Source organism: Photinus pyralis, unplaced genomic scaffold (genome assembly GCF_008802855.1).
Source record: "Photinus pyralis isolate 1611_PpyrPB1 unplaced genomic scaffold, Ppyr1.3 Ppyr1.4_LG4, whole genome shotgun sequence".
Lineage (NCBI taxonomy): Eukaryota > Metazoa > Arthropoda > Insecta > Coleoptera > Lampyridae > Photinus > Photinus pyralis.
This window is the reverse complement of record NW_022170511.1, coordinates 8,725,304-8,749,786: the sequence shown is the minus strand read 5'-3', so window position 1 is coordinate 8,749,786 and position 24,483 is coordinate 8,725,304. Positions and strand designations below refer to the sequence as shown.

General features: G+C 35.4%; 1 long non-coding RNA gene across 1 annotated transcript in view; it reads right to left on the bottom strand.

Annotated features, from left to right (window-relative positions):
• The window catches only part of LOC116168788, a 44,093-nt gene extending 20,149 nt beyond the window's left edge, over positions 1 to 23,944 (bottom strand). The window contains exons 1-2 of the long non-coding RNA XR_004144840.1: positions 23,865 to 23,944; positions 23,638 to 23,724 (exon numbers count right to left, since the gene is read on the bottom strand). This is a non-coding gene — a long non-coding RNA (uncharacterized LOC116168788). The remainder of the gene's footprint in view (positions 1 to 23,637; positions 23,725 to 23,864) is intronic.
• Between the last annotated feature and the right edge of the window lie 539 nt (positions 23,945 to 24,483).

Below are 24,483 nucleotides of genomic sequence, written 5' to 3'. Positions count from 1 at the left end.
GGTAGATACAATGAACCAAATTATCTACTGACATCTGTAATTCTTATTAAAAATAGGACGCGGAGCACGAAATAGGATGAAGATTACAACAGAAGACGGAAGAACCCAACTTTGCGATTTTTGACGTCTAAATTACATTCAGAATTTTCAGAAGTTTTATAATGTACACGAGAATTAAGGGAAACTAACCATCCCTTTATCGTCCCTGACTAACGCGCCCCATCTGTTGCATTTATTTAATATCAGACCACGCGCAGATTTAGATAGGATTTTAACTACTTGCAAATATATCTCTAATTTGATTAATTGCTAACCATTATTTAATAAAATGTGCGACATTTTCACGGTTTTGCACTAAAGAATGCCGCAAATGGTTTTCCAATTCGTCTCTAACACTTTCATGGAAAGTGAACGGCACTTCCCGACTTTAAACGACTCCAAAGAAAGAAACCCAGTGGTTGTAAGATTTAGCGCGGTGGCGAGTCTATGGAACCACTTCGACCGATCCATTGTCCTGGAAATGTATCATCTAAAAATGAACGTACAGCCATAGAGTAATGAGGAGGAATCCCATCTTGTTGGTAACGTATGAAATTTTCATTCAAATTCATTTTTACCTCAATTTCGTTTATATGTGAAATTCTCTATTTCAGGTGTGATAAGATGATATTGTAGCGAATGTTCCAGAAATCTGGGCGTCAAAATTCGTCATCGGCGATCAAAACCGAATCTTCTGGGAAATATGACCTGTTTTATTCTAGAATGTTTGAGAACATTCGCGAGCACGAGAACACTCGAGTTTGCTAAATAACTCGAATGGCGTTTCAGGACAGTTCCAATTTCAACGCCGAACTAATAAATAGTTGGCGCTATTATAAATTGGATATATGTGAGTGATAAAATAATAGTTTAACTGTTATTAAATAAATTCATTTGAAGACTGTTATAAATTTATTGCTAATTAATTGTAAATAAACAAATCACGTAATTAAATTTACGTTACATTATTGTGTAGCATGTTTATGTCAATATGCTCCATTTCGAGAAATAGAGGATCCATAATTTTATCACCTAAGAATATACCTGTCCAGACTTTCATTTTGTGGAGTTATGTTTGGTCACATTTCCAATTAAAAATAATGTGCACTCACTAAACCAAATTTTTTCATTAGCTCAGCGGCTGTTCTGATTGCAGATCGCACAGCAGGATCGTAAATGAAAATAATTTCAACACTTTCGGCTAATGTAGGCGCAATTACTAAATTTTAATTGAATTTAAATCCAAAAGGTGTAATTTTCGTGCAAATAAATGCTAAAAACGAGACCAAAAATGCAACAAAGGTTAGACCGTAGTTAAACTTTTCAATTACTGAAAAATTCATCACATCTTTAAATTGCTCATTTTTGATAAATAAGTAGGTCAGTCCAAGTGACCAGTGTATTTCTAAAGGGCATTTTCCATTTTCGATCCTACAGAAACGGTATTGGTTATTTTCTAACATCTCTCATAGAAAAAAGATAACCCATTTAAAGGTTTTAAAAGTGCTACCCTGTATATAATTAACACTATGTCTTTATATTTATTTATAGACAATTCCTCGAACTTTTCAGAAATGCAGGTCCAAACATTCTTTATTTTGAAATTTCTGATAGATTTACATTACATTCCAAAACGTTTCTTAAATCAGCAACTTTAAAGTAGTCTTTTTGATAAATTGGTTAGGAAACATAATGATCATCTTTTGCTAGTTAAACTTTCGAAATCTATGGCGAAATTTGAACAAATTTGAACTCTTCATAATGAGTGCTTGGAGTATACAGTAGGTACATTTTGAAAAGATCGATTCGCCCTGAAAAAAACTGAATTACAAGCAGGGTAACGAAGAACATCAGAGGTTAACCGAGGGGTTCATGACAAATCAAATTATACGTCAAAAAGCAAACCGCTATTACAACCAATCAAGAAGAAGACGATCAATGAAAATTTGAATACGTAATGGTAAAGCGTACGTAATGGATCGAACAGATACGCAGATAGGCAACGGCGAAGAGCAATTTGGATATACAAATTTGTGTTAACTATTGATCTTGTAGTTACACAGATAACTTCTGAAAGCTCCACACCGACACAGATATACAACCTAAAATTGTTTATTAATCTAGCTGAACGCATCATAAATCTAATTAGCCTCACGAACAAAATAACCTGTCAGATGGCGATAATAAATAACGTACATCGTCGCTAAACCGCACCTGGCCTAAAACAAACTAAACAATCAAAGAGAATAATAAAACCTGCATTCTGTCAAACAAAAATAAATAATTGAACTTGGTTAGAAATCAATCATAGGTGCTACGAGCTGCCATTAATTTTTTATCCTTCATTCACTGCTGCCCGACGTTTTCCATTATCCATCCGCTTCACTTTTGCTGCATATTAAACGTATAGGTGCGTGCTTTGCTAATTTCCAAATCGTTCGCGCAAACTGCTACGGGCAGGAGGCAGACTAAAATAAGCAGTGTCATTATTCACTAAGGTAATCAGTATTATTCTCTCACTCATTTACATTGAATGCAATACATCTTCGACGAACACGATCGCGGAGAAAATTCGCGATACATAAATCTTCCGAGGTCACAACGTTAAATAAACCTTATTTTATTGGGGTCTCTTCATGAATATGAATTCCGTAACACGGAATTGAAAAAAGTTATTTTGTAACACGATCCAGAAAAGCTCCTCTTTTTTCGAGTCCTTTTGTACCAAAAACAATAGCGCGTATATAATCGTAAATGCTCAAGATGTAAGTAAACAGAATAAGAAGTGTTAAGTAAATTTCGCATTAAGACAATAGAATAGAGATCCCACGAATTCGGCGCCATTTCCATTTTAAACGTAAGAATAAAATTTAAAACTCCAACTTTTTATTAACAGTGCATTCCAGACGATTTTTTTGCGCTCCTTCGCCCGAAACTTCTAATAATTAGTCCCTAATAGCTCCTTCGTCTTTTACACAATGGACGTCTCAGTTCCATCTCAAAAATATGGAAATAAATTTTTGAACAAAAGAACAATAATCGCGTTTCAAGACACGGCAATTCTACTGTAAAAGCCCACTTCGACATTCCCATTTCAATAATTCAGCGGCGATATAATTTTAAATTCAAATCTTTCAAATATAGTAAAGTAAATTATTGTTAAAATGAATCATGTAGGAAATTTTTTTTGGTACACGCGCGTGTTTCGCATACATTTAGAGAACGTCTACAAAAATTGTCACGCAAGTTTTTGTATCATCAGGAAGCAACTGTAAGGTCTTAAAATAACGATCGGTAAAATGACCTCCAATGCTACCAGGTACCCATTTCAATCACTTGGGGTCGTAACTTCCAAGTGTCCAATACAAAACAAAGTGAGTAGTTGCCTACCGAAATTCGCGAACCCGCAATAAATTTCGAAGATATCTATCTTTTGGTGTGGGCGCTGTTTAATATAATAAAGTCGTATTCGGAATGTGTTTTTAATTTTAATGTAAACAATTTACCGTAACTGGTAACTACCACTTTACTTTTCATAAATTTCCGCGTTATCGCAAATAATTTATCTTCATTTTTCAGCTTGTTAAAATCAGACATTTACATTTAAACGCCAATAGTACTCGGCAAGATAATTTCGCTCAAACGGCCATGACAATTAATTAATAACGGGAGATAGAGATCTGATTGTAAATTGACAAGTTGTTTTCCTAGAATTATCGTCGTTTTCGGATTCTTATGCAAATTGAAAGGCTCTCGCATTGGACATTGGCTGATCTATGTTGATAACTCCGGTCACAATAAAATTGGCAGCAATAACAGTTTTTAAAGCCAACATCGACGTAGGTACGATCACGTTTTCAGGATGACGATTATTAACACCGATTTGCATGTTTACCGCAATCTTTTGCAGTGTTTTTTTTTCGAATAATCCAAAATTTAGACAAATCAGTGCCATAAGCCCACCGATATTTCGCTTTAAAAAAAAATCAGCCTGGAAAAAAACGTCAATGAGTAATTACTAATATTCCATAATTTATAAAACTATATGTCAAGTTTGTTTAATTCAACCATTCCTTGCTTTAGTATAGCTATAGGAAATTTCGAGGGAAATTTATTACAGGGACAGTGGTTTTTCATGGTTGAGAAAATTTCTTATAACTGAAAATTGTCAGGGTGAAAGTAGATTCGCACCTTAATTTTTCATTTCATTGTCCTGGAATCTACTTGACATTTTTTAGCGCATTTTTGGAAAAAAAATACGCTATTATATTGGTTATGGCTGGCTGGCTGGCTGTCCGGCTGAGATCTCAGCAATTACAATAGCTAGAGACTTCAAATTTTCACTAAAATGATGTAGTGCTTTTTTAACCTATCAAATATACAAAAAGTTCAAAAAAATCGGACGAGCCGTTTGGGAGGAGTGCGGCCACAAACACCGTGGCACGAGATTTTTATATATTACATTTGCATAGCAGCTAAGTGGTCGAAAAAATATTAAAACATATACCGCCAGGATTTTGAACATTTTGTACGGAAAGAACATCTAAAATTTGAGTCAAGATCGAAGTTGGAACAAGGTTCTGGTTTCGTTTAAGTAGTCGAAGGCTCATCATTCTCCAAACAAAAATGATGACATCGACAGAATTTCTATTCAGGAAACTCTGTAGAAAGTTTTAAAACTCGTGAAATATTACGAACGGTATAAGACTTCCTCGATACCAGACACCTGATAGAATTTTTCCAACAATTTCAGCTTAATAGATAGTATGAATGAATAATATTCCATTTCCATAGTGGTTTCAATAGATATTCGTACATTTTTAAATGGCCCTCAAGACTTTCCTTGGATTGAATTCAACTAATATCATTAAACAGTGTCGAAATGCGTCCATTGCTGTGTAACAGGTAGGCTTTAAAATTAAAAAAGTATTTTTTTGTTCAGTATAGGAAAATGTACAGATGTACCGCTTCATAGCGAACATGAACGAAAAGTATGTCTGGCGATAACAACGGGGCGTTTTAGATAAGTGTGCGGTGCCAGATAGGAGAAGAGAGGTCGGATTGTAAGGCGGTTCTTCGACAGACGAGCTTAGACTTTTGAGGAGTCGACAAGTACGTTAAAAAATTAGATTCGAAGAAAAATTTGCGAGCGATCACGTACTTTTTGTGCGTGAATTTTACTACTGTTTATGATTTGTTAGAAGTTGCTTTTCGCGAACCATTGCGTACCAGTGCGTTGAAATTGAGTTTTCAGCGAAGTTATAAAACCAGATGCTTGTGTACGAGAGATTTAATTTCGGGTATGTGTGAATATTTGCAGTCCAAATTCAAGAACCGGAACATGCGTTTATTGAATGATCCGAATGGTACTAAAGAATCCGCTATGTAACTTGTGTCATTAAGTCATAAAATTTCGGGTACGTCATAGAGAAACATTTAAACAAATTTAGGTTCGCGACAAATCGCGAGGTACCCACAATTTTACACCTGTGCAAATAGAGTAATTGCAGTGGATTACGGAGTAAAGAAAAATTTTGATTCGTATGAGCAAGATCGTTTATGTACGGAGTGATAAAACTTACGCGAAGGAACATTTTCGAGTCGGTGAAGCACTTTTACAACCAAACCGCGAGAAAATAAGCTGATATTAAAACCCATTGTGATAAACAAATGGCCACGGCTGGTTTAAAGCAAGTGCTTTAGATTTCAATGACATTAGTAGACAGCGCATTGTACAGAGTAAAATATAACATCGAAGTTGAATAACGTTTATTATAATTTTCCTATGGCAAAAATAGCGCATTGTACGTTAAATCAAATCTGAATTCATTCGCATACGGCAGGGAATTTAAAGAAATTGATCAGTGCATTTACTAGTTAATAAATTGAGCAAAATTAATATCAACACAGCGGAGGATTGGCATTTTATTCATTTTCATTGTTTAACATTCAGAAGTGCGTTTATATTTTAAACAGGAGAATGTGATCAGTAATTTATTATGTATAAAAAATTGACAGTTTAGATAAGGATGATTTTTATTATTGCACCTGATCACGAAATAGGCATTATATCTCCGCGAGGTAGGGATATAAAAAACCATTTTTTATTACTGAGCTAGCCGTGGGTGAAACAAAATTAGTTCTCATATTAAAATTTTTGCCACTGTCGTACAGGTTCAATTTTATTTAAAGCTGGAATTGAAGTACGATAAGTTGCATAACCAAAACATCGGTTTTTATTTCGTGGTTATTTTAAAAATTATCCATTTTATATCGAAATTCAAACATGTTCATACTAATATATGATGTATTGAATCATTTGAATGTTTTTGTAACAAAATTTGTTGTAAAATATCGTAAATTCCACTAAAACTTTTTTAAGATCTTCAATGAAAATAGATGAATTTGGTATCATTAGAAAGATAAAGTTACGCAGAATTAAATTTGCATAAGTAAATTATTAACAAATGTATACGTGCTCTTCTAACCACGAAACAAAAATGTTAAATAAAACGTCGCCATTATTATTTTCTGCTGTTCAATTTAGTGTGGCTATTTACACTTAGATGGCGGTAATGACTATCAGTTCCTAATCCAGTGGTTCAAAACCTTTTTGTATTATGGGTACATTTTATGGTCATACCTCAAATAACGTCAATGAAGGCGATGCGTGTGAAATCGATAATATTGTCATTCATTTGTTTATTTCACGTTAGATTTACCTACTTAGGTAATCTTACTACTTGCTGCAATTCCTTGAAACGCTGATAAGGACTAAATCACCCTAAAAAAGTGTTAGTTAGGGGTCAATGTTTCAAACCATTCGCAAGGTTGAAAGGCTTTTAATTTGAAATGTATAGATACTAATCTGTATTTATTTATATTTCTAACAGTTGCTCTCATTTCCTTACTTGAGTTTCTGTTTTTACAACGGGTTGAACCCCCAAGTGCGAACCGGTATTTACCGCCCCTGCAGGCATTTTAACAGTTTGTCTCAGAAACTTGAGGGGTTGACAAACTTGGCCACCTGATTGCACATTGTGAATAATTATCGGATTGTAAAGTCCAGCAAATATATATTACTCTAAAATCTATAAGCACTCTTATAGGGTGCATAATATAAATATCAAACTATGGTAAATTAGGTATTGAATTGTGATGTATGTAGTCAAATTTATAATAAAATAATGCTTCATTTCTATTAACGGCGACGGCATTACAAAATAACAAAATACTCGACTAGGACGGTTACCATTGTGCAACTTTGATGTTAAGATGAAAGGCAAGTTCGTTTTGCAATTCTCAGAAAAAGGGATGGCGTTGACTTCTTGTCGAGTACCTACCTACTTACAAGACAAACTCAAGAAATCTAAAAAAAAGAGATAATTGATTCATACAACTACAACCTATAATAGCATTCTTCATTCCTTTAGTTAGAAGGAGAATATTCAAATAGTGAAAATTACCAATGTTGGTAATTTATATATTTAGTAAAAACGATAAACTACAAAACAATAAGCAATTAAATTAAAAAATAAGAGATAACCACTTATTGAAATTCAATACGTATCGTTACCTACTACACAATAATACAAACACTATACCGATCCGAACTATATTTATTTATTTAAACAATAAATTAGGCGTAAGACCTTTGTTGTCGTTGCCTTTTTCTGAAAAAAAAAACTCATTTATTATGGTATGCGAGGTGCCTGAGCGACGCTGGCGTTTACAATTATTAGAATTTTCTAAATATCTAAACAACAGTACCTACGTACGATGACATTTATGACAGACAGTCCTTAAAATATAATTATAAGAGCGGTTTGATTTGCTTGTCTGTCTGTCCGTGATACACACGGACACGATAACTGCCTAATGCTTGAGCCAATTCGGTTCAAACCGAGGTTCAAACTTTACACATTTGACCTATTATTGCTACATGTAACAAGCCTATTGAAAATGGGCCAAATCCAATGACCCCGTAGCACTGCCGCTTTTTTAGATCCTCTTTACGAGATTTATTAGGTCACCGCAATTAACATTTTTCTACAATTTTACATGTGTCCATAAAGTCATTTTTTCTCTATAACCTAGTTTTACACCGCATCAGTAGATAACTTTTTCAGCTGCTACACATTTTTATCTTCAAAATTAAAGAAGAAACGTTAATTTTAGAACAAAAATTTTTAGCACAACCCACGAAAGTGGAGCGCTTATATCCTCACTTTTCCGCCCGTCTCTCTGTCGCTCCACGCTATAGCTCGGGTCCTAGACCTCGTATTGGCTCCGAGTTTTTGCTATATGAAACCGAATAATGGGTTCCAACATGCAACTATCAAAAGTATCTTTGGTATTCATCATGTTATTGCCCAAAATCGATATTTATTCACCAATTTTTGGGAAAGATATTGCATGATATCCAACTAAGTGAATATGTTTACCCAAAATGTGTCAAAATCGTTATTTATGCACTAAAGACCAGGCTCGATTGCTTGATGCGTAAGATCATGTATATTAATGACGAGCAAAATATTTTTCCACAAAAGAGACATTATTATGCTTGTGCCCTTACTATTCCGTCTGTCTGTAGTGGTTTTGGTATGCTTGTTTGTTTGGAAATTGGAAACTCTTAAGTTACGATGTCAATTTTACACTGATAGTACACATACCTACGCTTTTTACTGCTCCTCTGAACAATTTGCATTTAGCCTACTTTTTAAAATAATATTTTCCTGTTGTATTAAAAAAAAAGTTCAAATACTGACACGAATACTCGGGGATTTATTTTATTTAAACTTCCGCTTTCTAGTGCTCGCCCTAAACGAATTTCGGATAAAATCACATAACATTTCTATATTTGGACCAGATTCTAATTTTCACAAAACTGTGGTGAAATGCGATCGCCGTCTTTTTTTCGTTGTCGAATTAGACGAGGAACAGACGGACAAAACCTTCCCACAAGGGAAATTGTTTTCGTAAATTTCCCTAAAAACAGAATTTGAAAAAATGGTCTGGTCCGTGGGTGTCAGTCACATATGGAGGGGTGTAGGTGGCCACCTAATTTATTGTTAAAGAATATTTGATATAGCATTTAGCAATTCCGATTAACAATGGTGTCAATACAAAACTATAATGGTGGGTTTATACAATCATTATCATTACTTAATTGTCATTAGATCATTAAGAAATAGCCAATAGAAACAAAGGTTTATTGTTCGTCGCAGCGTCGCTAACCAACGAAACCATACCTTTGTTTCTATTAGCTATTCCTTAATGATAATGATTGTATAAACCCAGTATTAGTGTGACAAATAAAATAATATAATTTAATTTACCTATACTACTCGATAGACGATAATGTACAGTAGGTACTTAAATGCTTCACATCATCCACGAACCTTCAAAAAAGTAATGGAGACGTAAACTAAAATGTAAAACTTAGCAGTCGATTGTTGTACCGTGTGTCCTATTTTGGTTGAGACTGCGATGTATCTCAACTGTTTTTAATAATACAGACTTGGGGTTTTCGCTCGGGTTTTCGCGACCCTGGGCCACTTTTTTGTGAAAATTGTAATGTCACAAACAGAATCAATCTAGCTACGTTTGTTTCTGAGATACAGGGCGAAATCGAAAAGTTTAACATCTTGTTATAATATCTTACTACCCATGCAAGGTAGAAAAAAGATAAACACTTTTTCTTTTAGATATTTCCACGTAGAATCCAGTGGCATAGTAAAAAATGTGTGAACCACCGTTTTCGATATTTGACCCAATGGTGGTATTTTTTAAATGCAACACCGTGTATATTTTATCGTCAATTATTTCCGAATTATATTATGTACCACAACCTGTATTTTTTATATAATTATATATTATATCATATTTTTCAAAATTTTGAAATGAGATGTTTCTATCGTCAGCCATTTTTATTGATTGGGATCGGCGGCCATGAATACAACAAAAAAAACAAAATCTCCATAAATCTATGGCCTACTATTTAAAAATTATAAATTAAAAAAAATTTTAAAACTATTAATTTAGTTTCTATTTTTGGTTCATGGCTAAAATTAAACAAAATTATAGGATGTGATACATCAGTGTAACAAGGAATAACAATGCAAAAAATTGACGTTAAGATGTACAAGGTGTTACATTTAAAAAATACTAATTGTGGTATTCACACTTGCACAAAAAAGTGGCAGAGGGTCGCTAAAACCGCGTCTCTATCTTTAAAAACAGCTGAGATACACCGCAGTCTCAACAAAAAGAGGACACACGGTACACTTGCAACAATTTCTCTCCATCCTATTCTAACTACCTATTCACACCTTATGTACCTATTTATTTTATTTTTTTAAATTTAATTTTATTTATTTATTATTTAATTCCAACAGCAATAATGCCTATTACCGGAATTATCAAAGTAAAAATACACATAATATAAAGTAGGTATATACATTTTGGTCGTTTGTCGTGTATTTTTACAATATTACACCTCATAAGCGTATCATACCATGTATTTTGTTATGCAAAGGGAATAGCAGAAAAGGTGTTAATGATCCAACAAGTACAGGTGTAGGTGGTTTTTTCTACCTTGCACACCAAAATTAGAAAATTTATTGTAAACAATTAAAGTATCGTTTCATTTAAGGACAAGACCGACGACTATGTTTTAAACCATTGTGATCATAAATACCCTTGCTTCTGAGAAGTAAACATGCAATTGTAATAAGGAAAAGGTTTCAGGTAGGTTCTAGAGAGGATTACATCTCCTTAAATAAACTGTGTTTAGACTTCTACCGTTTACAATACAAAAGAATGCCGCTATTTTTAAGTTTTGAATGGCTTATAATTGTGCATATTTTTGTTCGAATTAAATGCGGATATGAAAATCGTATCTCGTTCCGACACTGTTTGACATACCTATAATAAATGAATAATAACATACAATTAAAATAATCACTTAAATGCACTTAGTTGTCCCCAAATTATCTGAATTTGGAGAATGATGATACTAATATTAACAAAAATAATGTTTTGTAGATATGTTAAAAATTAAACTTGGCACCTTTGTAATGACACTACACCAATGAATAATTTCAGTGTACTACGCAATAACAAAATATCCGTACTTAATGCTTATACATATGTAAAAAAAAGTTTGGGGCTTTCTGGAGTAGTCGGTACCTTATACAGTAACAGCGACATCTGTTAGAGAGTAGGTATAGGTAACAATCTTCTCTTGTGTTTAGTTTTTGAAAAACATTATAGATGGATATAAGTTGCTAGCTAATAAGTTTAGTTCACCAATCGTACTGTAGGGGGATTTAATTTCCACCCTTAATGTAAGTGAAGTAGGAAGTGTAACTGAGCCGTTACAATTGATAAAATCGCTCTCATTCATACTAAGAAAGCTAAATACGGAGTGTATTTCGCCCAAAGACAGCATTTTCCTAAATTCTTATGAGAGGCCGTCATATATCATCACTCACTGTTTACACTAACGCGTACAAATTTAGGGAAAAGTGAAAATGACATTGCATCTTAAGGAAGAAAGAAAAAGAATGTCCGGAGTTTGATGCGATTCAAAATAATGACGCATCAAGACATGTTTTTGTCGATTTTGACTAGTTTCATACAGGGTGTGTCATAAAGGCGTGTCACGCTCAAGTGTTTTGAAAATAAATGCAATTATTTTAAAATTTGTGTGATCCCCAATGGTTTAGATTCACAATTGGGCCCGATCGGATTATAGGATTTTAAAAAAACCTTCTTTTTTTGTTGATAGCAGAGTGCGCTATTTCGCGTACCGATCGATACATTCGCCAAGTCACTTAGTCGTACCGTGCCGATAGGTTTACATTTTTTAATTCTAAACGGTGGACTTTCATACATCCATCACTATCAAGCGTACGAGGTCGCGGGAAAATCTAGTTAATAAACATAACGTATCTTTCAATCCTGGCTCGCTGAAAAGGTAGCTGTTCTGAACAACGCTAATTTCACCCACCTAGACCGTAAAATTATGGGCTTTTTGGGTTTAGTTCAGAAATAATCAAGGGATGTTTATTAGAATTTCCGTAAGAGTAAAGCGCTGTTTCGGAATTAAAATAGATGGTTAATAATAATTTAATTGAGGTCCGTGCGATATATAATCCATCAGGTATAAATGATGCGTTCACATGTTACGTGGTGTCGTATGTATTTATATTAGTTCTCGGTGCGATTAATGATACATTTCATTACTGTTTCAGCCCAAAGCAAAATGATAGATACTAATGAACACAGCAAATGCAGTAGATAATAAAGGGAGCGTTACGATGTGACTTTGTTAATTGAAAAGTGCGGTCATCGAGCTTGTTTTTTCCACTAATTGAGTGTCTGAAAAAATGGTGTTTTCCACGCAAATTTATTATTTTCCGATGTAGAATAAGAACATTCAATAAAAAGTATAGGGTTCTATCGGAAAAAATTAAGTTGCTCTACGCTCTTAAGGGGCAGCTAAGTTAAAATGTGCATCATTTAATGGACCCCTCGATATGAAGAATATCTGATATACATAATTTTTTGATATCTTCGCTAGTTTCCGCTAAAGCTATGTCCAGTTTGAATTTTATGCAATTGGGTTCATAACTAACGTATATGTTTTTTGGCCTACATTGTCAATTCAGAACTCTGATCTACCAATTTGATAATCCCCCGGCAAAATTTCATCGTAACCGGTCCATCCGTTCTCTTTTAAATCGAGGGACATGAAGCCATCGAGCGAGCGAGCGGCCGATTGCGAGAAAGCATAAGCGTAACAACTCTACGCTAAAACAGATGCCAATAAACATTTAAGTTATACTTGCATCTTCTCATGAATACGCCAATTGTAATCATAGCGCATTTTGCGCGGTTTTAACTAAAACAATTACGACATCAGTTTGGGGTATTGGAATAAATTACGGGCACGCTATGTTGAAACAATAAGCAGCTGTTTTGTCCATTGCTGTTCCGCAGGATCAATTTGCTCGTTAATTTCATGGCTTATACTTGAATAAATTAAATCCATGCAATCGAGAAACAGTTACAATGCAGCTATTACTGTAACATCATGTTAAACGGTAGAATGTTTTATGTAACAAGACAAAACTTGGGCTGGATGTAAAATGAAATATTTCTGTCTTTGCCAATAAACAGCTGCAGTGCAGACATTTATTGTGCAAGTTAAGAAAATCATGGATCCATATGCAGAACATGTGAAGACTTCTGTCACAATTGAAATATATGGGATACCATCCCTTGTATAATTATTCACTTTTAATGTTAATCCAATGTGACTAGAAGCAAATTACTCCAAATGGTGGCGTACGGACACATTTTCGGGGTAAGTTAATTGAAGCACTTAATCACCTTCCACTCCACCACAGTTCCATTTATTAGTGGTAGTGGAGTGGTGTCACCAACTAATGAGGCGCCAAAAATGGCGGTAGGTTTTAATGTATTTTAAGCAAAAAACCAAATCAATATAACTCATATTAAAATTCGTAAGGCGTGTGAAGCACAATGGAAGATTATCAGGTGGGCTAGCTAGAAGTCGTTTGATTCGTCTTGCCAATTAAGAAACACCCAAGCTTAAGGCGGCGACAGGAAAGTTTATAGACGCCTAGCTTAGGCCATGTGTTACTCGTTCCGTAAAATTCTCACATAGTTATTATTCATTCTTTATTGCCGCTATAAAACAACCTTAGCTATGCATGCAGTTGGCTGAACGTAAAACACCTTAAAGGAAGTAGCTTCTTCTCCTCTCTAGTCCGTCCCAATTTAAATTACCGTCGCCGCCACTACTTTCTTTCCAACGACAAACTAAAACGAGTAGCTCGGTTTGCGTCACCGGTGTTTTAGATAAACTACCTATCTTAAAGTACGGTATATAAAGCAATTATCCAAGAATTTCAACTTTCAGCAGCCTAATAGGCGATGACAAATGGCCGAAGTAATCTAAAACGCTCCTTTCGGTTCCAAATGGTTCGCTTCCATTTAAAGTATTTAAAAATAAAGATAAATTCGTTATCTAACTAAGGGGGAACAAAAAAACAGTCGGTTGAGGTCCCAACGACAGCTCGTTCATTAGTTCTAAAAGTTGATAAGTTTCAAGAAATATTACAGCCCCCACAGATGTGAGCTCAAACGGGGACTATTATATAAATGGTTCGGTCTATTTTTAAGTAATTTTGATAAGATTCTACATAAGAGTAAAATCAGAACGAAATTTATAAAAAAAACCCACCACACACACTAAATAAATGCGTAGGTTTTATGTCGCTTTAAGGACTGTTTTTAAGTTTCTGCTACCCATTTGTTGCCAAAAATATTAGATTAGATCTGTAAAATATGGCGATTTTTTCCTTTATACCTACATATACTATGTGTCAGTAATTTATTAGGCAAAAAAACAGTTTGTTTTGCTGATTTACAGTGTCTTTTAAAGCTTATAATTCACTTGTGCATCTGTTTAAATGTTTTGGAATGCTGCGGTTCTGAATACGGATTTTGCTAATTCATTTAATTTTTCCAGCGCGTTGTGCAAGTCCAACAAACTTTAATCAGAAAACACATGTTGAGCACATAAAAAAAGATATGGAATTTCTCTTCCAGTGTTCTAAACAATTCCTTCTAACAATGCCTAATGTGAGTACCTCCCTTCTTTATCAACTCGATGTTTTTAACGTAACTTAATCATGATTTATTAAATCAATAACATTGTTTAACTTTAATTTCACAAGGCCTCAAGAAGAGAGCTCATTAGCCTGTATGGATCAAGATTTCATCTAGGTTCCTAGACTGGAGACATGCGTTACAAACGGCCAAAGATGAATGCGGATTGGGACCAACTTCAAATGAAACGTACCTCTCTAATTTGCGATCCTTTAAGAGACAACGCTTATAACGTCAACTGTGCAAAGTAAATGAAGCTTGTGTTATCCGTAGTAGTAGAAGCAAGCAACAAAGATATGCGAACATCGAACTTAATGCTTCAAGCAAAAACTATGGGTAACTTGTTCATTGATGGCGATTTGTACCTTCGTCGCACACTCAATTTCATCCTTTAAATTTGATGTGTAAAGTTTTTTGTGGTGGGACCCGAAAAGTTGAGCCACAATGCGGATATATTCGTTTCAGTCCATGTAAACCTCGCCTTGTGGTCTTCTATAATATTTCAAAAACGAAGGCTAAAAAAGTGCAATCCAATCTTGACTTTGTTGGGTGCCTTTTTCCAGGCTTTCCACGTCAACTTATTACGCTAAAAATTACTTTTAGTCAAATCGAGACAAGGTTAGGAACCACGTACAAATCTCAGCTCTTCTTCTTCTTCTGCCATCATTAAATGAAGAGGATATCTCCAGTAACTGGAATTTTGTAACCTTTCAAAGTTGCTACACGTTTACCTCGATCGAAACACTTTTGGAAGAAATACTCCCACAACAAAATCTTTGAACACCCTCAGAATTATCAAAGAATTTCTAAACTAAAGTAAAATCACTGTGATTAATTTTACTTAGGAGATCGATCACACTCATATTTCAAAAATTACGCGTGCAACGTCTACTCTGTTACCAGTATAGTACAAAGCAAGGTACAAAGTATACCATAGATGGCAGTACGTCAAGCGGTTGTACCTCGGGTTGTACCAAGTATGACCAATGAAAGTGTATAAGAAGATAAAGTTAGGACGTAGATCTATATTCACAGCGGAACAAGATACTGAAATGGCTTCAAATATAATTGAGTTATCTATAGACTCTCGCCAATTACTCTGCGAGAGACGGTTTATAACTACGCCACCGAAAACAAAATTACACATACATTTAACCAAGAAACGAGACCGTGTGACAAGGACCGGCTTTCCGCGTTCATGAGAAGAACCCTGAACTCACTTTTAGGAGACCGGAGACTACAAACACCAGTAGGGTCCAAGAGTTCAACGATTTGGATAGCCTCTACAACGTCAAATTTCCAAGTCATCGTATTTTTAACGTGGATGGGACGGGTTTCTCCACGGTCCCACAAAAATCGCAAAAAAAAGGACAGAAATAGGTGGGAGCCATTACAAGCGATGAAAGGGGCCAGACAACTACAGTGGTGGGTGCGTTTAGTTTAGACTTACTGTAGTCTGAAATCGTACAATTTCTGTAGCGAAACAGGAATTTCTCTCCTGTCCATACCTCCTCACAGTTCCACCGGTTCCAGCCAGTGGATTTGATATACAGTGCTATGCCTACTTTTAAATGACAAAAATCCTTATGAAAGACGCCTAATTTGATACAACCGAAATAACATACGCACGCATTTTGTATTGTCATTCTAGATTTTTTTAATAAAAACGACAGTAGGTAATAGTTTGCTTTTGGGTTATGATGTTTCTACATCAGTGACTTATACCCGGTTTCACAAAGAGTGTTAGTTAATCAATGATTATATGGACTATGGTATATGATTGGTCGATTTTTGATTGATATTAAATTCGGTCGTTATTTCCCTTAAGTTTCTTATAGGATTCTCTTCCACAAAAATTAAAATATTCAGTTTCATATTCTCCGTTAAATTTGAAAGTTGTTTGCGGTGTCTTATGTGGATCGCAAACTAGATATAGGAAATCCCTATGTCTACTTCTAAATGAATATCACCGTATATGATCAAGAGTCCGATAAGCCATGAAAAAGGCATGGACGAAATCTTCCGTAATACTTTCAATAATTTCTATGCCACAAGTACCAACCGAAGCACCCCTCCCCCCTCCTCCAGAAAGCATTAGAAAATATATGTACACGAAAGGACGGCACCACCAACTCCTTTGCCTGGTCCTAGTGGCATTCAATGTAAGCAGCCCATTCATAATGATGTCTTAAAATTCCGAATCGCAATTAAAGGAGGTTATTGACGTTGAATACGTCTTTTACACCAAAACAGGAAGGCTGGCCATTCACAGATTCTGACATCAACTCCACTGAAAGAACTTTCGATTTTCGGTGTTTTATTCGGAATATCGTGCTATTCCTGCATCGCTTAACTTGAAAGCTGAAAGCCATTCTTGAAGTTGATAATTCATGAATTTTCTTTAAATGTGTTAAAATAAGGAAAGAAAGTTGTCCGACCTTATCTAATTCATTTTGTATTTTCCCGAGCACGTTTGGGTTACAGATAATTTCACCTCATTGAAACTTCACTTTCGCCCTTAAGGAGGCGCGATCAACATTTTAAATTTGGAGGGGGGGGGGGCGGGAGGTAGTGCAGAAAACGCTTAATATTCTAAAATCTGCAGCACGAAAGTTGTAGAAACAATCAATTCAAACGGAAATCCTGAAGAGAATTTGTTAGTTTCTGTAGTTTCAATATGAAATGCAACGTTTGAAAATTTGCAGTACGAAAACTGCATTTCAAATTAAAATTTGAAAGGTAACATATCAACATGTGATAATTCGAAAGTATGTATTGCTGTGGCCCCACGTTGGGCGCCAAATAAATAATGCCGTGGCCCCACGTTGGGGGCCCAATAAATAATGCTGTGTGCAATTGTATGCGGTCAAAATACTACAAGAGATACCTACCTAGCTAGTTCAAATTACACCATTTAGAGTCTTTTCGTTTTTAAATTGTTATCGGGGCACGACTGGGTTTCCACACAACAAAAAATCCTGAACGCAAAATTTAAATTCCGTAAACAAAACCATAAAAAAATCAAAAATATATAAAACAGTTGTACGGTCTATCAAGACTTACACTGCAGAAACTAGGGCAGAAATGGCCAAAAAAACAAAACTGACTACTAGAAACCACAGAAATGAAGGTGCTTCGTAGTATAGCTGGGAAAACGCTGCTGGACAGAGATAGAAGGGAAATATGTATAAGACACACATCTGGCATAGAAGCATTTACAGTTGGCATAGGATGCAGAAAAGAAGAATAGAACGAATACATCAACATGAAAAGGGCATATAAGCGTAGCCCGCCCCTTGAAACCGTTGCAAACGAACGAAGTAACAGGCGGAACGCCTAAAACAAAGAAAAAGAAGAAGTAGAAGACCATTTAGTGCTTGGATCACACTAGTTAATTGCCTTTCTTAATCAAAATACACGTGATCACCGAAAATGGATGTTGGTGCATTTGAAAGCTTTCCCCACTCCAAATTGTTGCTTGGTTAAATAATAATTTTGAGTACATTTTGCTCCAAAACGTTTGACCTAGACCGCAAGAGAGGAGGTCCGCATACGGACTAATTTAGCGTAAGTTCCGACTCGATACCTACATATAGGGAATGAAAATTAATTTATATTATTTAAGCCATTAATTTTTCTCGGTTTCCATTCAAAACTATAAAGGATCCTTAATAATTTGAAACTGAACCTTGGAAACCCACGATTTTAAAATTTAAGAGTGGAAACCAAACCTTTTAAAATTGCGGGACAGATCCCAAAAAACCCGCAATCCCCAGGAATTTCCCTCGGAATTTCCTCTTCAAAGATCTCGCATGAAAGAAATGTTTCAGTTTCGGTCTACTCCCACAGTAAACCGCACTTTTTCTACAATTGACAATACGGACCTCTTTAATTAGTCGAACTGAGGGCAGAATTCCGTCATTGCAATTTTGTATTAATTAGCCCAAAAACAAACAAAAGTTAAAAGTGGAAGCACTTCAAGTTGAAAATATGTCCATCATCATATTGTACGTTATGCATTTATTGCCGAACAGTTTATCGACGCGCCCCAGAAAATAGAACGACTCTACTTTGAAATCATAAATTGAATTGCCGAATTTATGCGGAACTATGTCAAAATAACAAACCGACATAAAAGGAGCAAGAAGATAATTTTTCAGAACTCGCCCAGAGAGACTCGACTTAGTAGGTTAATGGGAAATCCGGTTTCGCATCATAAGTTAAACTGCACGAGGAAGCATAAAGCCATCGTCCGATTTTTTGTTCGAGGCTTTTGTCGTGTCAATGTTTATAATTAACTAGAAAATTAGGAGACGGGATGATCGTAAATTAGTTTTTCCTTCTCAATTACGCAATTAGCGCTAGTTAGATCTTGCTTTTGTGTAGTTTATCTGCGTAATGTGAAGGATGTGGCAATATTGTCGACAACTGAATAGGCTCGAGTTAGGGCTGATGAACGATAGGTGCAGGTAATGACAGATCTGGTCTCAATGGTCGTAAATTGCAGCTCACATGCGACAGGTAACGTCCGTTCACACTAGGAATGGGGTGCCGTCTCGTTTATGTGTAGTCAGACCGCGTAGTGAGTACAACACAACATACAAAACGCATTAAGTTCTACCGGTACGAGCTTCTAACAAAGAACGATTCCTGGTGCAAATGACTTGGAAAAGGAGGTCGTTAGAGTTAACGATACGATAAGGACTTTAAAGAATACAGTTGCTTATAAAATATAGCTCGAACTTGAAACAGTAGTCGCGTTTCACAGATAAACAATTCGAAATAACGAGATCGAAACGATAGCGAATGATAATTCGAATTAAACACAAAGAACTAGTTTAACGTTAATGCATCGGTACAAAACGCACATAACACGTAAGCACTTTAAATGGACCACACAGGATCCCCAGAATTCGGCTAATGCGCGCCACGCTGGAAGCCGGACGCTCAACTTGGGCGACATTAATAATAAAATCTTAAAAATGCCCCTTTATTAACCCGTATTAATGCAGGGAATTTAAACTGTGACTGGACCAAAAGCGATTCCATTAGTTAAATCGAGAATTTGGGCCCCCGAAATTATATGGGTTGCCTTCAAAAAATATTGCTTCGTAATTTAGCAATTAACTTTTTGTGTCGCGATCACCAAAAACTGTTATCTCTATACGAATCGTCAACAGTTGCTTATCCGCATCTCGATCTCACGGGCAAAAACGAAAATTAAGCTCTGTCGGAATAACTTAAATAAATTAATGCTTAAATTGACGGAATCTGTTTGACGGATCTACCGGTTGCATAACAAAAGGTTAAAAAAGGCGACAATCCATAACTTGTTTTATTAATTTGTCCAAATTTGATGTCTACATTTATAATTTTCGTTAATAGTTTATCGAGTAGTTTATGCACCACTTCGCGCGAGCCTATGATAATATTACTGTTTGCTTGGGAACTTTCTGTAACGAATAACTTTGGTTGCAGCTGTAGCAACGGAGAATCAACGTCACGATTGTGGTCAGTTTAATTCATAGCCCAGATGCGGTTGTACAAGCAAAAAGTATCTACGCCACAATAAATGTATTATAGGTATACCATTATATTCTTCTCGAAGAGTCCAGTGCTCTCTTAATCCACCAAAATTTCGAATTCAGAACTTCCAACCTTTTTTTTTGCAAAATGGACTTTGTATATTACAAAAATTAAGGGTAGGCACTTCAGTTTGCTTTTCCGTCTTCTAGTTCTTTCAAAAATGCCTTAATTTAGATGACTTCTGCACGATCAAACATTTTCAGACTCTTGTCAATCTACTACTACTTTTTGGTGTAAGTGTTATTCACGAGGTTATTCACCTAAAATTGTAGAAAGGCAAAATGTGCCTTGCCAAATCACTTTCTCATGAAATGCATTTGAGGGCATCTTTCCGGTGCCGGTAGAATTGGAAAATTTTTGAGGCATCGGCTATAATTTATTGTCCGGTAAAATTGTTGCTGCACCTTTTCCTTATCAACAGAACCTCTCCATGTGATATTCTTCTGACTATAGTTTCAAGCATTCGCCTATCGACAAAAGAGCGTGCAAAAACATCCTGAAACACTTTGACACAACATTTTGCACCGGAAATTTCCCAAAAACTCGGAAAAGATTACGTACACCAAAATATGCAAGCTACTTAAATACACAAAAAAACCAGGAACTTTTCGCAAAAAATAAAATTCCGTATCTTGATCGAAAATTTCCTCCCTTTCCTATATAAGAATTTCCCATGTAATACCGGAAATTATTCCTTAATATTTCGCTAGAATTGTAACGGCCACATCGCAGGGCGGAAATGATCTTTTTAGCCTCCGTACCTATATATTATGCTGGGATATTTTTGCTCAACACATTCCTACGCTCCGAATTTTAAAATTTGCAATTTTACCGAAAAACCGTAATTATATTCTTGCGATTAAACCTATATTTTTTGGAATTCTCGAATTAATATCTGACCGAGTTTTTACATTTTCTAGTCCGGGTTTCGGTTTTCGAGGGAAATTATTGTGAATTCTGTAAATTAACGTGGTCGATCATTATTGAATTAGGGGATTTATTAATTTTGGGATTCATTATTCAATTTTTAATTATTTTAATAATTTTGATATAACCCCTAGAAGAACGTTTGTAGAAAGACAAGGACTGTATCTACGTGTACCTACCGGAGCCATGTAAATTAACAACAATTACCACATGATGTGGGGTCGGCGATATCTGGGAGTCCTCTCCGAGCGTGGTTTACTGACTGATATTTCAGTTTTTCCTATCTTCTACAATTTTGGTGGGAAGTGGGTACCGACAAAGGGAATGTGGTAGCCTCCGACAAGATTTTACTTATGGTGGAGTCAAAACCCTAAACGCGAATTGCGGGTGAACGAGACTTTGGAAGTGGGTTCATAACTGACTAATAGGATACTGATCTGCCACACAAAAGTGCGCTGAAGTCGTATCGAACATGAGGACTTCGTCAATTTTTGTTTCCTATATGAGTAACAAATTTCAGACTTGACGACTGAAGGGAGATCGGACGTTCTATTTTTTGAAATTTTTGTAAAATACAGTTGAATTCATGAAAGGTGAGTCCTACGTCACTAGTTTGTGAACCAATGTCAAACGAGTTCTTTATTCTCTATCAGATGCCAACACATGAGCGAGAAAGCGATAGAAACTGAACAATCTACTCCTTCCTCCGAAAACCACAGCACACCACAGCTATCGATAGTTTATATAATATACTACGTTGTAATACGTATATTCTTGTTGGTATACGGTGTACTACTACAGGAACATGTAAGAGATCAATCGAAGTCTCAATTAAACCAAAACAATTGTAGGAGGGAGTTAACCCCAAACCTCCAAGCGATCTGCCAATGACATTCCTCAAATACGTTTCTAAAACTTTTTTCGAATCGATTTTAGTCTTGCCTTAGCAAATACTCAAAATAGGTAACCGAAATAAAAAAAATAAAATACTTCGTGCCGTCGTCGCACACAATTTACAATAAATGTAATAATCGATGAATCCCATAAGCTGACTCCCAACTTTTCAAATAAACTCCCCCTTGAGATGTCATGCACGATTATTGTAGTTACACACGCAACTTTGTATTTGGAACAATAGCACGCGCGCGCATTCTAAATTAATCGGATATATCCGTAAGCTATACCCATTTTGCAATTTTGTGCGAGCGATTTGTCATCAATTAATATAAGGAAAATGGTAATAATTGCTAAACACTTCGTGTACGAATTTCATTTGGCATTCGAGGGAAAAAATAAATTGAGAAACTTTTTTGGAATTCCGGTGGGTCAATTTCTGTTGTGTATACGAATGAGAAATCTTAACTTTCGCATTCAGGAAGCGATGGAATTGCCTGTATAGAATAACAAATAATCGTGTATACAATTCGGTCCGCTCTTCGGCAAATAAATCACCTATTTCCCCATAAACTTATCATTAGTAATAATGGGTTGCCCGTTTACGGCCTTATCTGCACTGTAACAGCAGCAGTACCGGCAGTACTTGCATACATTAAAATCGAGCGATAGTGCTAATAACGACGTCTTTATAAAACCAGTTGCATTCGTACTAATACAACTCGGTAACCGTTTCCCTAATTTGTTAAGCGGAAAAAATAAAATCAGCAATCTATGTAGATTTGCGCACTAACACAAACCAGTTGTACGAAAACAGGAAAAAAAACTGCAGTGGCCACAGCGTTTACGCCATCATTAACCAAAGATAAGTATTAAGTATGCTGTCAATGATAGAGTAGAGACGTTTGGTAGCCACTTATCGTAAATACCCGCCGCAAGAATTAAAATAATAACAAAGTATGCAAATTTAAGAGTCCCAAATTTCGTTTAACTGCACATCGAGTTTCAATAAATACATCCAAAAAATATTAAGTGAGCAGTTCGTGTATTGAAACTTGTAAGTGTTAAACCATTTGCGTGGGCAATTCCATGCAAAATTCCACTTTAAGTGCGTATCACACGATATGATTACTTATGTCAATTAGGGTGGTGCACCTAGTGAGAGTAGGATCAATAAAAACGTTATTTAACAAGAAAAATTACATTTTGAAATCACTTACAAGGGAATATCACATTTTTAAAGTAGCCTCTCTAGATTATCATTAATTCAGTCTCTTGTAATGTCACTTTGACATGTTCTATTTTAACGAAACAACTTTTTAAGCGACTGAAGTAGGTTGTTTAAGCAATTTAAATTACTTATTCAACATCTTTCTGTTGCATTTAATTAGCATTACCCACAAAAATGTATTTTTACGTTTAGCTAAATTCACTTTGATTAATTACTCGAGAATATTAATTTCTAATATTTAATTTGAATAAACTTACGAAGCTTATCCCACATCTGCTTGTTGAGGATAATCTGACATAGTGACGTGGATTTGTTGTAGAAGGCAACAAAGTCTAGTAGCTTACCTGAAAATAAAACAGTAATTAATGTCATGTCAATCACTTAACGCTTCAAAGTGTGTGGTTCGGTTTCAAATAAAACAAGCTTGGTTTCTGTAAATAAATTACAAATTCTAGAAATTTCATTAATCTTGTACAAATTATACCAGAAACGAAATTTTCGAATAAAATATTGAATTTAAATTGCCTCGTTCTTTGATTCGTTACGGTATACTTCTCAATTCGCGGTTTAGAGACTGATACAAAAAAGTATCGATTGCCAAATTGTCCTCGCAATTGGCTATATTTTAGACTTATTTGAAAGCATGCGAAACCATGTTCGAAATGAAACAAAAATGTATTATCGTTTTGGTATAGTACGAAGGTAAGATTGACAGCATGCCTTTTCGTTGTGGTAAATGTAAAAGGGACAAATCACAGTGGATCACTAATTTTTCTGAAACTCGCACATGTTATATCAAATTTGATGGATTTTCGCAAGGCGTAAAATTTAAAAACATGAAGTTCATAATTTTGATCTAATTAGAGTATTTTTGAGTACTTCATGAGGAAAGCAAAATTTGCAGTGGGGATGCTAGCTACTCCCGTGAAGTTATAGTAATAATATTTAGGTGCTAGATTTGTGTCTCCATTTGTGTGTTTATCTGAAGCCGAGTCCATAAGCTACTCTCCAATAAGAAATTACACTCTTGGAATGACAAACGGATAACTGGAAACATGGGTGAATATACGACTTTTCTTACGTCATTTACTAGGCGGAACGCT